The sequence below is a fragment of the Pleurodeles waltl genome, chromosome 12, assembly GCF_031143425.1.
Source record: "Pleurodeles waltl isolate 20211129_DDA chromosome 12, aPleWal1.hap1.20221129, whole genome shotgun sequence".
Taxonomy (NCBI): Eukaryota; Metazoa; Chordata; class Amphibia; order Caudata; family Salamandridae; genus Pleurodeles; species Pleurodeles waltl.
Genome location: NC_090451.1, coordinates 123,810,078 through 123,826,425, shown reverse-complemented (window position 1 = coordinate 123,826,425; position 16,348 = coordinate 123,810,078). Strand labels below are relative to the sequence as shown.

The window sequence follows — 16,348 nt, the reverse complement described above, 5'->3', positions numbered from 1 at the left end:
TGGCACAACCAGTGCTGCAGGCCCACTAGTAGTATTTGATTTACAGGCCCTGGCACCTCTAGTGCACCTTACTAGGGACTTACTAGTAAATCAAATATGCCAATCATGGATAAACCACTTACATACAATTCAAACAGGAGAGCATATGCACTTTAGCACTGGTTAGCAGTGGTAAAGTGCTCAGAGTTGAAAAGCCAACAGCAACATGTCAGAAAAATATAGGAGGCAGGAGGCAAAAACGTCTGGGGATGACCCTGCAGAAGCAAAAGTCCAACACACAGACACACAGAAAACTGAAGGTAGCGTGGCCGAGCGGTCTAAGGCGCTGGATTTAGGCTCCAGTCTCTTTGGAGGCGTGGGTTCGAATCCCACCGCTGCCAGAGATGGATTTTAACAGATCTTAATGACGCATCTCCCTTCTGCCCCTTCAATTTGCATACACAGTGACTCTACCAATAGGTCCCTAATTTTAAAACTCTTTTACAGTCTCCTTCTAAGTAAACTCCTAAACCGTGGACTCCCAAGAAATCGGCTGATGGGCGCTGCTGTTGTTTTCCTTCATTCTGCTTAGATCACCTTCAAATGGAAGGTTTAACAAATAATTTGTTCTCCCCACGCGGTCACCCCGCTCTTCTCTCTGCAAAATAAAATCGAACCTCTGTTAAATAAATATTTAAAGCAAATTATCTATCTTCCCAAATAAAGTTGGTAAATGTGTTCTTCACAGTTATTTAAAATATCAGGTTTAAAATAAACAAGTGACGTACTCGGCAGGATTCGAACCTGCGCAGAGAACCCCCAATGGATTTCAAGGTCATCACCTTAACCACTCGGCCATAACTACGAGCTCTCATCAGCCTATACCGAAACTTTATATCACAACAGAATTGTGCACAATGGCCGCGCACACCTATATATAACTCCATTTAGAAGGATCTCTAACTCTGTGCAAAGGGCACATTGCTATGTTTCTGTCTAAGCTTTGCTTTAGGTCTGAGGTCTTAAGAACCAAAGCAGGCTCCACGAATACTTGTCTGCACAAAAAAACAAGCATTTGCAATGCGAAAGGACTCACATTTGGGAGAGTTAGAGCTATTGGCGTTGCAAATGACAATGTCTTTTACCTAGGTTTTGGTTTTCCTTGGGAAAATTGTATGTGTCCACGTTGTGTTTTGGGGCACTTCCTGTCGCGGGCGCTAGGCCTACCCACACAAGTGAGGTACCATTTTTATCGGGAGACTGAGGAAACATAGAATAGCAAAACAAGTGTTACTGCCCCTTGTCTTTATCTACATTTTTTCCTTCCAAATATAAGAGTGTGTAAAAAAGAGGCCTATTTGAGAAATGCCCTTTAATTCGCATGCTAGTGTGGGCACCCCAGAATTCAGAGATGTGCAAATAACTACTGCTCCTCAACACCTTATCTTGTGCCCATTTTGGAAATAGAAAGGTTTTCTTGATACCTATTTTTCACTCTTTATACTTCGGCAAATTAATTGCTGTATACCCGGTATAGAAAGAAAACCCACTGCAAGGTGCAGCTCATTTATTTTCTCTGGATACCTAGGGTTCTTGATGAACCTACAAGCCCTATATATCCCCGCAACCAGAAGAGTCCAGCAGACGTAACGGTATATTGCTCACAAAATTCTGACATTGCAGAAAAAAGTTACAGAGTAAAACGTAGAGAAAAATGGCTGTTTTTTTCACCTCAATTTCAATTTTTTTTTTTAGTTCAGTTGTTATTTTCTGTAGGAAACCCTTGTAAGATCTACACAAGTTACCCATTGCTGAATTCAGAATGTTGTCTTCTTTTCACAAATGTTTAGGTTACTGGGATCCAGCATTGGTTTCACACCCATTTCTGTCACTGACTGGAAGGAGGCTAAAAGCACACAAAATCGTAAAAATGGGGTATGTCCCAGTAAAATTCCAAAATTGAGTTGAAAAATTGGGTTTTCTGATTCAAGTCTGCCTGTCCCTGAAAGCTGGGAAGCTGGTGATTTTAGCACTGCAAACCCTTTGTGGATGCCAATTTCAGGGACAAAAACCACAAGCCTTCTTCTCCAGCCCTTTTTTCCATTTATTTTTTAAAAAATACATTTTTACTGTATTTTGGCTAATTTCTTGGTCTCCTTCAGGGGAACCCACAAAGTCTGGGTACCTCTAGAATCCCTAGGATGTTGGAAAAAAAGGACGCAAATTTGTCGTGGGTAGCTTATGTGGACAAAAATGTATGATGGCCTAAGCGCGCCCTGCCCCAAATAGCCAAAAAAATGCCTGGCACCTGAGGGGGAAAAGGCCTGGCAGCGAAGGGGTTAAAATGCACTATTTTATTCCAATTTCTTCACTTAGCTTCAGATGAACTATTGTTCCCTCCCACCCCCTCCTTTCAAAGTGCACCAGCCACCACTGCCTGGGGTGGGACAGATTGTTTTCGATTGCAGTATGGCAGATTGTTTTGGATTGCAGTGTGGTAGTTTGTTTTGGATTGGAGTGCAGAAGATTGCAGTGGGGTAGATTGTTTTGAATTGGAGTAGGGGAGATTGTTTTGAAGTGGAGTCGGGCAGATTGGAGTTGGTCAGATTGTTTTGGATCGGAGTAGGACAGATTGTTTTGGAGTGGTGCAGATTGTTTTTTATTAGAGTGGGGCAAATTGGAGTGAGACAGATTTGATAGGGGTGGCTGGAGAGGGTTGGAGTGGGATGAGTTAGAGTGGATTGGATTCGGGTGAGTGATTTGGACTGGAGTGAGGTGGATTAGTGTGGGTTAAGTGGTCTGGATGGGGGTGGATTGTAGTGGGGCAGATTGGAGTGGGGTGGATTGAAGTGTACCGCAGGATTAAGTGTCAAAGCATAATTTCAGAATTTACACATAATAAAGAAACACTGTTGTTTTGCAATATTTTAAACAAGCTAATCGTCATCTTTTGAGAAGAGCGCCCACGAACAAAAACAAAAGAAAGCATGCGTGGAACGTGGGAAAAGACGATTTGGCAAAATAAAAGAAAGTTAGATTTAAATTTAAAACTTAACAGTTTTGGTTGACCTGCTGGTCATGTTTTTGCCAGTCACAAGCCTTCTGTTTGCAGGGCACTAGAAGGTAAAAGGAAAAAATAGTACCTTGATCAGGTGGGGAGCAGCGGTGAGGCACTGATTAAGCTGAATCAATCAACGCTTGGTCGCTGCTCTACAGAGAGGAACGGAAATGATGCAAGACATGCCTTGATGAATTAAGAAACTGTAAAGAAGAGTGCCACATAAATAAAAAAATGGTGAGAGACATGCGGGCTCCAAGCACTTTACTGAATACTACAGAGTCTATCAAGCGAGACCCTAAAAAGGTCAGTTAGTTAAAATAAACAAACATTGTTACTTCTAAATATCAATATTCCAAGGACGCCTACATGGTCGTCAAGCAAAAAGTTCCTAGTGCATGGAGGGCCTTATGGTAGTTCTGAAGAGAGGCAAAGGACTTGGTCAGAGGGTGGCCTTGTTGGTGTGGTAGGGAAGCAATACCTCAAACGTTATTACTGGGGTAGGGGAGCTTCCAATTCGGAGTAATGAAAATTATCACAAAGCAATCAAGTAATTCCACATCAAAATAACAAGCGTGCGGGCTGACAACCATGCTCTCAGCATCAACGAGCGCAGAGTGAAGTGAATTTTACCATCCTCTATGCATTTTTATTGCGAGGCTCATTTACATTTGACTTGGCGCGCAGAACGAGTGAGAACCCGGTCAATAGAAACAAAAATCATCTATTTAAAAAGTTTAGTTTCACGTGGGCCTGTTGTGCTTACTTCTTTCAGAATAGCTTTTGAACCTCTGTCCTGTGTGTGTCTGTGACTGTCACGTGAAAGGCAGTCAGAGCATCCAGGTGGGCCCCATGTCACCTGGGGCACCGCCCACCAGTGCTGGAGTTTTAAACAGCACCCGGTTGCATTTTGGGACTTGTGCCTTTTCAATGTGAGCTCAAAGACCGGGAAGTGTGGAATTCTGTTGGCTAAAAAATATTAACAGCGGAATGTGAATAGGCCACACAAGACATGACGTCACTGGAAAGCTAAACAGTATGTTGGGGAGACTGGGTGCGGCAATAGGGCTGATGTCATGAATACGTGCAACTCCTCGGTTATTTTTGAATGAACTGCTCATTCATTAGATCCCACCCTAAGAAATGAGCCCACCAGTATGAACACTTGTTTCATTAGAAAATGATGGAGTCACATTGCCTATGTAGAGCAGGTGCTTATACCTTGGTTGGAAGTCATTGCTCGGAGAGTGTTGTCTTTTAAGGTGATTGCACTAGGTCCGAGCAGGTGGGAGAAGACTTGTGCAGTGACTGAGTAAGAGAGATAACCTTCAATTACCACATCACCCTCCCGACATTGTAATCATGTCCTTTAAACGGTTTATCGACTCGACTTTCCACACTAAGTGCCACGACGCAAGGTTTCGGTGCTCATGAAGTGCACAGACACACAAAAAACTGAAGGTAGCGTGGCCGAGCGGTCTAAGGCGCTGGATTTAGGCTCCAGTCTCTTTGGAGGCGTGGGTTCGAATCCCACCGCTGCCAGAGATGGATTTTAACAGATCTTAATGACGCATCTCCCTCCTGCCCCTTCAATTTGCATACACAGTGACTCTACCAATAGGTCCCTAATTTTAAAACTCTTTTACAGTCTCCTTCTAAGTAAACTCCTAAACCGTGGACTCCCAAGAAATCGGCTGATGGGCGCTGCTGTTGTTTTCCTTCATTCTGCTTAGATCACCTTCAAATGGAAGGTTTAACAAATAATTTGTTCTCCCCACGCGGTCACCCCGCTCTTCTCTCTGCAAAATAAAATCGAACCTCTGTTAAATAAATATTTAAAGCAAATTATCTATCTTCCCAAATAAAGTTGGTAAATGTGTTCTTCACAGTTATTTAAAATAAACAAGTGACGTACTCGGCAGGATTCGAACCTGCGCAGAGAACCCCCAATGGATTTCAAGGTCATCACCTTAACCACTCGGCCATAACTACGAGCTCTCATCAGCCCATACCGAAACTTTATATCACAACAGAATTGTGCACAATGGCCGTGCACACCTATATATAACTCCATTTAGTAGGATCTCTAACTGTGTGCAAAGGGCACATTGCTATGTTTCTGTCTAAGCTTTGCTTTAGGTCTGAGGTCTTAAGAACCAAAGCAGGCTCCACGAATACTTGTCTGCACAAAAAAACAAGCATTTGCAATGCGAAAGGTCTCACATTTGGGAGAGTTAGAGCTATTGGCGTTGCAAATGACAATGTCTTTTACCTAGGTTTTGGTTTTCCTTGGGAAAATTGTATGTGTCCACGTTGTGTTTTGGGGCACTTCCTGTCGCGGGCGCTAGGCCTACCCACACAAGTGAGGTACCATTTTTATCGGGAGACTGAGGAAACATAGAATAGCAAAACAAGTGTTACTGCCCCTTGTCTTTATCTACATTTTTTCCTTCCAAATATAAGAGTGTGTAAAAAAGAGGCCTATTTGAGAAATGCCCTTTAATTCGCATGCTAGTGTGGGCACCCCAGAATTCAGAGATGTGCAAATAACCACTGCTCCTCAACACCTTATCTTGTGCCCATTTTGGAAATAGAAAGGTTTTCTTGATACCTATTTTTCACTCTTTATACTTCGGCAAATTAATTGCTGTATACCCGGTATAGAAAGAAAACCCACTGCAAGGTGCAGCTCATTTATTTTCTCTGGGTACCTAGGGTTCTTGATGAACCTACAAGCCCTATATATCCCCGCAACCAGAAGAGTCCAGCAGACGTAACGGTATATTGCTTTCAAAATTCTGACATGGCTGAAAAAAGTTACAGAGTAAAACGTAGAGAAAAATGGCTGTTTTTTTCACCTCAATTTCACTATTTTTTTTTAGTTCAGTTGTTATTTTCTGTAGGAAACCCTTGTAAGATCTACACAAGTTACCCATTGCTGAATTCAGAATGTTGTCTTCTTTTCACAAATGTTTAGGTTACTGGGAATCAGCATTGGTTTCACACCCATTTCTGTCACTGACTGGAAGGAGGCTAAAAGCACACAAAATCGTAAAAATGGGGTATGTCCCAGTAAAATGCCAAAATTGAGTTGAAAAATTGGGATTTCTGATTCAAGTCTGCCTGTCCCTGAAAGCTGGGAAGCTGGTGATTTTAGCACTGCAAACCCTTTGTTGATGCCAATTTCAGGGACAAAAACCACAAGCCTTCTTCTCCAGCCCTTTTTTCCATTTTTTTAAAAAAAAAAAAATTTGTACTGTATTTTGGCTAATTTCTTGGTCTCCTTCAGGGGAACCCACAAAGTCTGGGTACCTCTAGAATCCCTAGGATGTTGGAAAAAAAGGACGCAAATTTTGCGTGGGTAGCTTATGTGGACAAAAATGTATGATGGCCTAAGCGCGCCCTGCCCCAAATCGCCAAAAAAATGCCTGGCACCTGAGGGGGAAAAGTTCTGGCAGCGAAGGGGTTAAAATGCTCTATTTTATTCCAATTTCTTCACTTAGCTTCAGATGAACTATTGTTCCCTCCCACCCCCTCCTTTCAAAGTGCACCAGCCACCACTGCCTGGGGTGGGACAGATTGTTTTCGATTGCAGTATGGCAGATTGTTTTGGATTGCAGTGTGGTAGTTTGTTTTGGATTGGAGTGCAGCAGATTGCAGTGGGGTAGATTGTTTTGAATTGGAGTAGGGGAGATTGTTTTGAAGTGGAGTCGGGCAGATTGGAGTGGGTCAGATTGTTTTGGATCGGAGTGGGACAGATTGTTTTGGAATGGTGCAGATTGTTTTTTATTAGAGTGGGGCAAATTGGAGTGAGACAGATTTGATAGGGGTGGCTGGAGAGGGTTGGAGTGGGATGAGTTAGAGTGGATTGGATTCGGGTGAGTGATTTGGACTGGAGTGAGGTGGATTAGTGTGGGTGAAGTGGTCTGGATGGGGGTGGATTGCAGTAGGGCAGATTGGAGTGGGGTGGATTGAAGTGTACCGCAGGATTATGGGGCTGATTCTAACCCCGGCGGTCTTTGACCGCCGGGGCGAGGGTCGGCGGGAGCACCGCCGACAGGCCGGCGGTGCCCCGCAGGGCATTCTGACCGCGGCGCTTTGGCCCCGGTCAGAAAGGGTAAACCGGCGGTCTCCCGCCGGTTTACCGCTGCCCTCAGAATCCCCCATGGCGGCGCAGCTTGCTGCGCCGCCATGGGGGATTCTGACCCCCCCTACCGCCATCCTGTTCATGGCAGGAAAGCCGCCATGAACAGGATGGCGGTAGGGGGGGCCCTGGGGGCCCCTGCCGTGCCCATGCCAATGGCATGGGCACGGCAGGGGCCCCCGTAAGAGGGCCCCGCAAGGTATTTCAGTGTCTGCCTTGCAGACACTGAAATACGCGACGGGTGCTACTGCACCCGTCGCACCTTCCCACTCCGCCGGCTCGATTACGAGCCGGCATCCTCGTGGGAAGGGAGTTTTTCCCTGGGCTGGCGGGCGGTCTTTTGGAGACCGCCCGCCAGCCCAGGGAAAAACTCATAATACCCTCCGCGGTCTTCTGACCGCGGAGCGGTATTATGAGGCCGCCCGCCAGAATTAGAATCACCCCCTATGTGTCAAAGCATAATTTCAGAATTTACACATAATAAAGAAACACTGTTGTTTTGCAATATTTTGAACAAGCTAATCGTCATCTTTTGAGAAGAGCGCCCACGAACAAAAACAAAAGAAAACATGCGTGGAACGTGGGAAAAGACGATTTGGCAAAATAAAAGAAAGTTAGATTTAAATTTAAAACTTAACAGTTTTGGTTGACCTGCTGGTCATGTTTTTGCCAGTCACAAGCCTTCTGTTTGCAGGGCACTAGAAGGTAAAAGGAAAAAATAGTACCTTGATCAGGTGGGGAGCAGCGGTCAGGCACTGATTAAGCTGAATCAATCAACGCTTGGTTGCTGCTCTACAGAGAGGAACGGAAATGATGCAAGACATGCCTTGATGAATTAAGAAACTGTAAAGAAGAGTGCCACATAAATAAAAAAAATGGTGAGAGACATGCGGGCTCCAAGCCCTTTACTGAGTACTACAGAGTCTATCAAGCGAGACCCTAAAAAGGTCAGTTAGTTAAAATAAACAAACATTGTTACTTCTGAATATCAATATTCCAAGGACGCCTACATGGTCGTCAAGCAAAAAGTTCCTAGTGCATGGAGGGCCTTATGGTAGTTCTGAAGAGAGGCAAAGGACTTGGTCAGACGGTGGCCTTGTTGGTGTGGTAGGGAAGCAATACCTCAAACGTTATTACTGGGGTAGGGGAGCTTCCAATTCGGAGTAATGAAAATTATCACAAAGCAATCAAGTAATTCCACATAAAAATAACAAGCGTGCGGGCTGACAACCATGCTCTCAGCATCAACGAGCGCAGAGTGAAGTGAATGTTACCATCCTCTGTGCATTTTTATTGCGGGGCTCATTTACATTTGACTTGGCGCGCAGAACGAGTGAGAACCCGGTCAATAGAAACAAAAATCATCTATTTAAAAAGTTTAGTTTCACGTGGGCCTGTTGTGCTTACTTCTTTCAGAATAGCTTTTGAACCTCTGTCCTGTGTGTGTCTGTGACTGTCACGTGAAAGGCAGTCAGAGCATCCAGGTGGGCCCCATGTCACCTGGGGCACCGCCCACCAGTGCTGGAGTTTTAAACAGCACCCGGTTGCATTTTGGGACTTGTGCCTTTTCAATGTGAGCTCAAAGACCGGGAAGTGTGGAATTCTGTTGGCTAAAAAATATTAACAGCGGAATGTGAATAGGCCACACAAGACATGACGTCACTGGAAAGCTAAACAGTATGTTGGGGAGACTGGGTGCGGCAATAGGGCTGATGTCATGAATACGTGCAACTCCTCGGTTATTTTTGAATGAACTGCTCATTCATTAGATCCCACCCTAAGAAATAAGCCCACCAGTATGAACACTTGTTTCATTAGAAAATGATGGAGTCACATTGCCTATGTAGAGCAGGTGCTTATACCTTGGTTGGAAGTCATTGCTCGGAGAGTGTTGTCTTTCAAGGTGATTGCACTAGGTCCGAGCAGGTGGGAGAAGACTTGTGCAGTGACTGAGTAAGAGAGATAACCTTCAATTACCACATCACCCTCCCGACATTGTAATCATGTCCTTTAAACGGTTTATCGACTCGACTTTACACACTACGTGCCAGGAGGCAGGGTTTCGGTGCTCATGAAGTGCACAGACACACTGAAAACTGAAGGTAGCGTGGCCGAGCGGTCTAAGGCGCTGGATTAAGGCTCCAGTCTCTTCGAATCCCACCGCTGCCAGAGATGGATTTTAACAGATCTTAATGACGCATCTCCTTCCTGCCCCTTCAATTTGCATACTCAGTGACTCTACCAATAGGTCCCTAATTTTAAAACTCGTTTACAGTCTCTTTCTAATCAAACTCCTAAACCGTGGACTCCCAAGAAATCGGCTGATGGGCGCTGCTGTTGTTTTCCTTCATTCTGCTTAGATCACCTTCAAATGGAAGGTTTAACAAATAATGTGTTCTCCCCACGCGGTCACCCCGCTCTTCTGTCTGCAAAATAAAATCGAACCTCTGTTAAATAAAGATTTAAAGCAAATTATCTATCTTCCCAAATAAAGTTGGTAAATGTGTTCTTCACAGTTATTTTAAATATCAGGTTTAAAATAAACAAGTGACGCACTGAGCAGGATTCGAACCTGCGCAGGAAACCCCCAATGGATTTCAAGCTCATCACCTTAGCCACTCGGCCATAACTACGAGCTCTTATTAACCTATACCGAAACTTTATATCACAACAGAATTGTGCACAACGGCCGTGCACACCTATATATAACTCCATTTAGTAGGATCCATAACTGTGTGCAAAGGGCACATTGCTATGTTTCTGTCTAAGCTTTGCTTTAGGTCTGAGGTCTTAAGAACCAGAGCAGGCTCCACGAATACTTGTCTGCACAAAAAAACAAGCATTTGCAATGCGAAAGGTCTCACATTTGGGAGAGTTAGAGCTATTGGCGTTGCAAATGACAATGTCTTTTACCTAGGTTTTGGTTTTCCTTGGGAAAATTTGATGTGTCCACGTTGTGTTTTGGGGCACTTCCTGTCGCGGGCGCTAGGCCTACCCACACAAGTGAGGTACCATTTTTATCGGGAGACTTGAGGAAACATAGAATAGCAAAACAAGTGTTACTGCCCCTTGTCTTTATCTACATTTTTTCCTTCCAAATATAAGACAGTGTGTAAAAAAGACGTCTATTTGAGAAATGCCCTTTAATTCGCATGCTAGTGTGGGCACCCCAGAATTCAGAGATGTGCAAATAACCACTGCTCCTCAACACCTTATCTTGTGCCCATTTTGGAAATAGAAAGGTTTTCTTGATACCTATTTTTCACTCTTTATACTTCGCAAATTAATTGCTGTATACCCGGTATAGAAAGAAAACCCACTGCAAGGTGCAGCTCATTTATTTTCTCTGGATACCTAGGGTTCTTGATGAACCTACAAGCCCTATATATCCCCGCAACCAGAAGAGTCCAGCAGACGTAACGGTATATTGCTTTCAAAATTCTGACATTGCAGAAAAAAGTTACAGAGTAAAACGTAGAGAAAAATGGCTGTTTTTTTCACCTCAATTTCAATTTTTTTTTTTTGTTCAGTTGTTATTTTCTGTAGGAAACCCTTGTAAGATCTACACAAGTTACCCATTGCTGAATTCAGAATGTTGTCTTCTTTTCACAAATGTTTAGGTTACTGGGATCCAGCATTGGTTTCACACCCATTTCTGTCACTGACTGGAAGGAGGCTAAAAGCACACAAAATCGTAAAAATGGGGTATGTCCCAGTAAAATTCCAAAATTGAGTTGAAAAATTGGGTTTTCTGATTCAAGTCTGCCTGTCCCTGAAAGCTGGGAAGCTGGTGATTTTAGCACTGCAAACCCTTTGTGGATGCCAATTTCAGGGACAAAAACCACAAGCCTTCTTCTCCAGCCCTTTTTTCCATTTATTTTTTTAAAAATACATTTTTACTGTATTTTGGCTAATTTCTTGGTCTCCTTCAGGGGAACCCACAAAGTCTGGGTACCTCTAGAATCCCTAGGATGTTGGAAAAAAAGGACGCAAATTTGTCGTGGGTAGCTTATGTGGACAAAAATGTATGATGGCCTAAGCGCGCCCTGCCCCAAATAGCCAAAAAAATGCCTGGCACCTGAGGGGGAAAAGGCCTGGCAGCGAAGGGGTTAAAATGCACTATTTTATTCCAATTTCTTCACTTAGCTTCAGATGAACTATTGTTCCCTCCCATCCCCTCCTTTCAAAGTGCACCAGCCACCACTGCCTGGGGTGGGACAGATTGTTTTCGATTGCAGTATGGCAGATTGTTTTGGATTGCAGTGTGGTAGTTTGTTTTGGATTGGAGTGCAGCAGATTGCAGTGGGGTAGATTGTTTTGAATTGGAGTAGGGGAGATTGTTTTGAAGTGGAGTCGGGCAGATTGGAGTGGGTCAGATTGTTTTGGATTGGAGTGGGACAGATTGTTTTGGAGTGGTGCAGATTGTTTTTTATTAGAGTGGGGCAAATTGGAGTGAGACAGATTTGATAGGGGTGGCTGGAGAGGGTTGGAGTGGGATGAGTTAGAGTGGATTGGATTCGGGTGAGTGATTTGGACTGGAGTGAGGTGGATTAGTGTGGGTGAAGTGGTCTGGATGGGGGTGGATTGTAGTGGGGCAGATTGGAGTGGGGTGGATTGAAGTGTACCGCAGGATTATGTGTCAAAGCTTAATTTCAGAATTTACACATAATAAAGAAACACTGTTGTTTTGCAATATTTTAAACAAGCTAATCGTCATCTTTTGAGAAGAGCGGCCACGAACAAAAACAAAAGAAAACATGCGTGGAACGTGGGAAAAGACGATTTGGCAAAATAAAAGAAAGTTAGATTTAAATTTAAAACTTAACAGTTTTGGTTGACCTGCTGGTCATGTTTTTGCCAGTCACAAGCCTTCTGTTTGCAGGGCACTAGAAGGTAAAAGGAAAAAATAGTACCTTGATCAGGTGGGGAGCAGCGGTCAGGCACTGATTAAGCTGAATCAATCAACGCTTGGTCGCTGCTCTACAGAGAGGAACGGAAATGATGCAAGACATGCCTTGATGAATTAAGAAACTGTAAAGAAGAGTGCCACATAAATAAAAAAATGGTGAGAGACATGCGGGCTCCAAGCCCTTAACTGAATACTACAGAGTCTATCAAGCGAGACCCTAAAAAGGTCAGTTAGTTAAAATAAACAAACATTGTTACTTCTAAATATCAATATTCCAAGGACGCCTACATGGTCGTCAAGCAAAAAGTTCCTAGTGCATGGAGGGCCTTATGGTAGTTCTGAAGAGAGGCAAAGGACTTGGTCAGACGGTGGCCTTGTTGGTGTGGTAGGGAGGCAATACCTCAAACGTTATTACTGGGGTAGGGGAGCTTCCAATTCAGAGTAATTAAAATTATCAGAAAGCAATCAAGTAATTCCACATCAAAATAACAAGCGTGCGGGCTGACAACCATGCTCTCAGCATCAACGAGCGCAGAGTGAAGTGAATTTTACCATCCTCTGTGCATTTTAATTGCGAGGCTCATTTACATTTGACTTGGCGCGCAGAACGAGTGAGAACCCGGTCAATAGAAACAAAAATCATCTATTTAAAAAGTTTAGTTTCACGTGGGCCTGTTGTGCTTACTTCTTTCAGAATAGCTTTTGAACCTCTGTCCTGTGTGTGTCTGTGACTGTCACGTGAAAGGCAGTCAGAGCATCCAGGTGGGCCCCATGTCACCTGGGGCACCGCCCACCAGTGCTGGAGTTTTAAACAGCACCCGGTTGCATTTTGGGACTTGTGCCTTTTCAAAGTGAGCTCAAAGACCGGGAAGTGTGGAATTCTGTTGGCTAAAAAATATTAACAGCGGAATGTGAATAGGCCACACAAGACATGACGTCACTGGAAAGCTAAACAGTATGTTGGGGAGACTGGGTGCGGCAATAGGGCTGATGTCATGAATACGTGCAACTCCTCGGTTATTTTTGAATGAACTGCTCATTCATTAGATCCCACCCAAAGAAATGAGCCCACCAGTATGAACACTTGTTTCATTAGAAAATGATGGAGTCCCGTTGCCTATGTAGACCTTGGTTGGAAGTCATTGCTCGGAGTGTGTTGTCTTTTAAGGTGATTGCACTAGGTCCGAGCAGGTGGGAGAACACTTGTGCAGTGACTGAGTAAGAGAGATAACCTTCAATTACCACATCACCCTTCCGACATTGTAATTATGTCCTTTAAACGGTTTATCGACTCGACTTTCCACACTAAGTGCCAAGACGCAGGGTTTCGGTGCTCATGAAGTGCACAGACACACAGAAAACTGAAGGTAGCGTGGCCGAGCGGTCTAAGGCGCTGGATTTAGGCTCCAGTCTCTTTGGAGGCGTGGGTTCGAATCCCACCGCTGCCAGAGGTGAATTTTAACAGATCTTAATGATGCATCTCCCTCCTGCACCTTCAATTTGCATACACAGTGACTCTACCAATAGGTCCTGATGACGCGGAAATGAAGGTTTTACATTTATTAGCGCATAAACGTAGTACTGCAATAATCAAGTGTGACTTTAACTGAATTAATAAAGATTGTACGGGGACAAAATGTGCCCTCAGAGTAGTTTGCCAACATTTATAAGCGTGCTTTATATAACGTGATGTATTAGAATTGTACGAATTTGCCATAATCGTAAACGTGTGCCATGATTTGCTTGTTTGAAATGTTTTAGCTTAGCATAACTTTAGTGGAGGCTTCGGCCTAGTTGCCTGGTCTCACGGTTTAGATGCTCGTGTTTTTCCAATGTGCTAATAAACGTGTATTTCTGCTTGAAGCTGTACTTTTCCACTGAGATCGTTCACATGCTTATCTTTAAGGTTTCGTGCCAGCCTGGCATCTTCTTCTTTGCTCCAAGGTCAATGGAAGCTCTGAAAGTGAGTTAATTGGTATAATATGTTGCAACTTACGTACCCGTCTCCAAGGATAATGTATGCCTAGGTAGAAGCTTGAGAACTGTTGTTTTTGATTGTACAATTTGAAGCCAACCTATGAACCCTCCAATGGAAGACCCTACTGGATTTGAACTGTTGTCTATTTAAACCAGGTGCACAAGAAGAAAGCAGCCTTTTGTACCCTTTACAGCCATTGCCCGCCTTTAGCCATTTTGCAGGACATTGCAGCCATTATGGCCCATCTTGCCGACTTCGTCATTTTGCCATCTTCTACGATGCCAATTGATGTCCGATGCAATTTTGAATGAGACTTTGATGCTTTCTCTAATCGAGAGAAAGAGACTTTAAATAATTCTTGCCCTAGAGACTTTAACTTTGAACTGTCCCTTTGCATGAAGTAGTAGTTTATCTTGCCGCCGTGAGGCAATTGCCCCGTCCACTTTGCCCCTTTGCCCCGTCCCATGCTGATCGGAAAACCGGTACCTGTGAGACGAAGACTTCCTTGAATGCTGATTGTAATTGGTAAATATGAAAGGAAATTGTACAATTGCATTGTGTTTCTTTTAGGTAACCAACTGCTGATTTTGATAAGAGCCCTAGCTAGGAGTTTTCTAAATTAATGTTACTAAATTGCTTTTGCATGAAGTCCCACATGCAGATGCTAATTCGAGGTTAGATGAGGAATCATTGGTGCACAATGCAATTTGAGACCTTGTTATGCTGACTAATGTATTCAATTAGCTCATTACAGATTATAGTTTTAGTGGTTTGCGTTGCTATTATCGAATGCATCGTTATTCAAATACTGCATAGATTGCATCTTTTCCGCCGTTATGGACAGCTATTAATGTTCATTTACATATATCAATTGGTGTTGAGACACTTCTATATTGTGCTAGCTTTGTTAATATAGGGAAATAAATTCATTAACTTTGAATAAACTGGTGTGGTTATTCATGGCCGAAAGGTCATGGTTCGCCGAAATGTATTCTGGATTAATTGTTAAGTGTTATGTTGATCACGGTATTGCTTATGTTCGTTATTGATTAGATTAGATTGATTGATCTCGGGTGAAGAGAGTCCCACTTAGTCAAAAGATTCATCGACCCGAAGAGCGTCCAAACACAGGTAAATTATTAGGGAGGAACGCTCTATCAGTAGATGGTAGCAGAGGACGGTTTAGACTTTTGAGACCCCACTCGAGAGGTATATGGTGTTGAATTAGATTTTTCTTGGGTAAAACAGATTGAGAGAATGATGATGGGCTAAGTCCCCCGCGACTTTCCCGGGATCTCGGAGCTTGCGAATGGAGAGAATGGAGGTGTGAAATCAGCGTTGGCGGTACTAGTGACGGTATGAGTGAAGTCAGGGTTTTGCGCTTGCACAGCTTATTGCTGCAGATTGTTTGAAAAGGTTGCGAGGATTTTAGAGAATAGCGGAGGTGCGACTCCGAGGATTTTAGAGAATAGCGGAGGTGCGACTCCGAGTGTGAGAGTAGGGAAGTCGTCGAACTTCATGTGCATGTGGCGCTTTGTGCAGAAAAAGGTCCACGTGGTTGTTGTTGTTGAGACGGGCCCTGCGAGGTCAAGAGACTCCGGAGTATGTTGAAAAGTGTATGAGACACTTGTTTTATGTTGTGGTCTGGTCAGTTTAGTAGGTTGATCGGGCGTGGTCAACGAGTCGGTACGTGTGTTAAGGGAGTGAGAGAAAACTTCGACTTCGGGCTTTGACAAATTCTAAGTGCACTAGAATAGATCATTGACAAGTTGAGAGCAGTCTGCGGGTCAGATTTGCTTGCGAAAGTGGGGACCGAGAAAGATGGAATAACTGCTGAGGCTAGTGAAAAATCCCTAAGGTCCTGAAGCGATTGTGTTACCCTTCCTGTAGTAAACCGACAGATCTGTTTTATTATTATTTTTTTGGTTGCTCGCGATACATGCCAGAAGTTGTTACGAGAGGAGCTGAGTGAAGGAGGACAAACCGCGAGGCTTTGTCAGCCGCAGTGTGTGTGAGTGTGACGTCACTAGGAGCCGCGCTGGGATAGGTTGGTTGCAAAGAAGGGTCGTGCACGGATTGGACGCAGTCCGTGGGGCTCGATTGGAAGGGGAAAGGCAAGCGAAGAGTATTCCGGGAATTAAAGTCACTTATTGATTACAAACTTTGTGAAATAAAAGACGAGAAAATTAAAATTTTTAAAGCATTAAAGAGTGCGATGAAGGGGGAGTCTTACATTAAAGCGAGCGTAGGAGAGGAGACGCCACCCGAAGGTACACCAGC

At 43.8% G+C, this 16,348-nt stretch overlaps 3 non-coding genes across 3 annotated transcripts; all 3 read left to right on the top strand.

The window, feature by feature from the left end:
• Nucleotides 1–298: 298 nt before the first annotated feature.
• Nucleotides 299–380, top strand: TRNAL-UAG (transfer RNA leucine (anticodon UAG)). The gene has a single exon. It is a non-coding gene; the product is annotated as a tRNA-Leu (tRNA).
• Nucleotides 381–4,497: 4,117 nt separating this feature from the next.
• Nucleotides 4,498–4,579, top strand: TRNAL-UAG (transfer RNA leucine (anticodon UAG)). Its single transcript has one exon. It is a non-coding gene; the product is annotated as a tRNA-Leu (tRNA).
• Nucleotides 4,580–13,456: 8,877 nt separating this feature from the next.
• TRNAL-UAG (transfer RNA leucine (anticodon UAG)) lies at nucleotides 13,457–13,538 on the top strand. Its single transcript has one exon. It is a non-coding gene; the product is annotated as a tRNA-Leu (tRNA).
• Nucleotides 13,539–16,348: the final 2,810 nt, after the last annotated feature.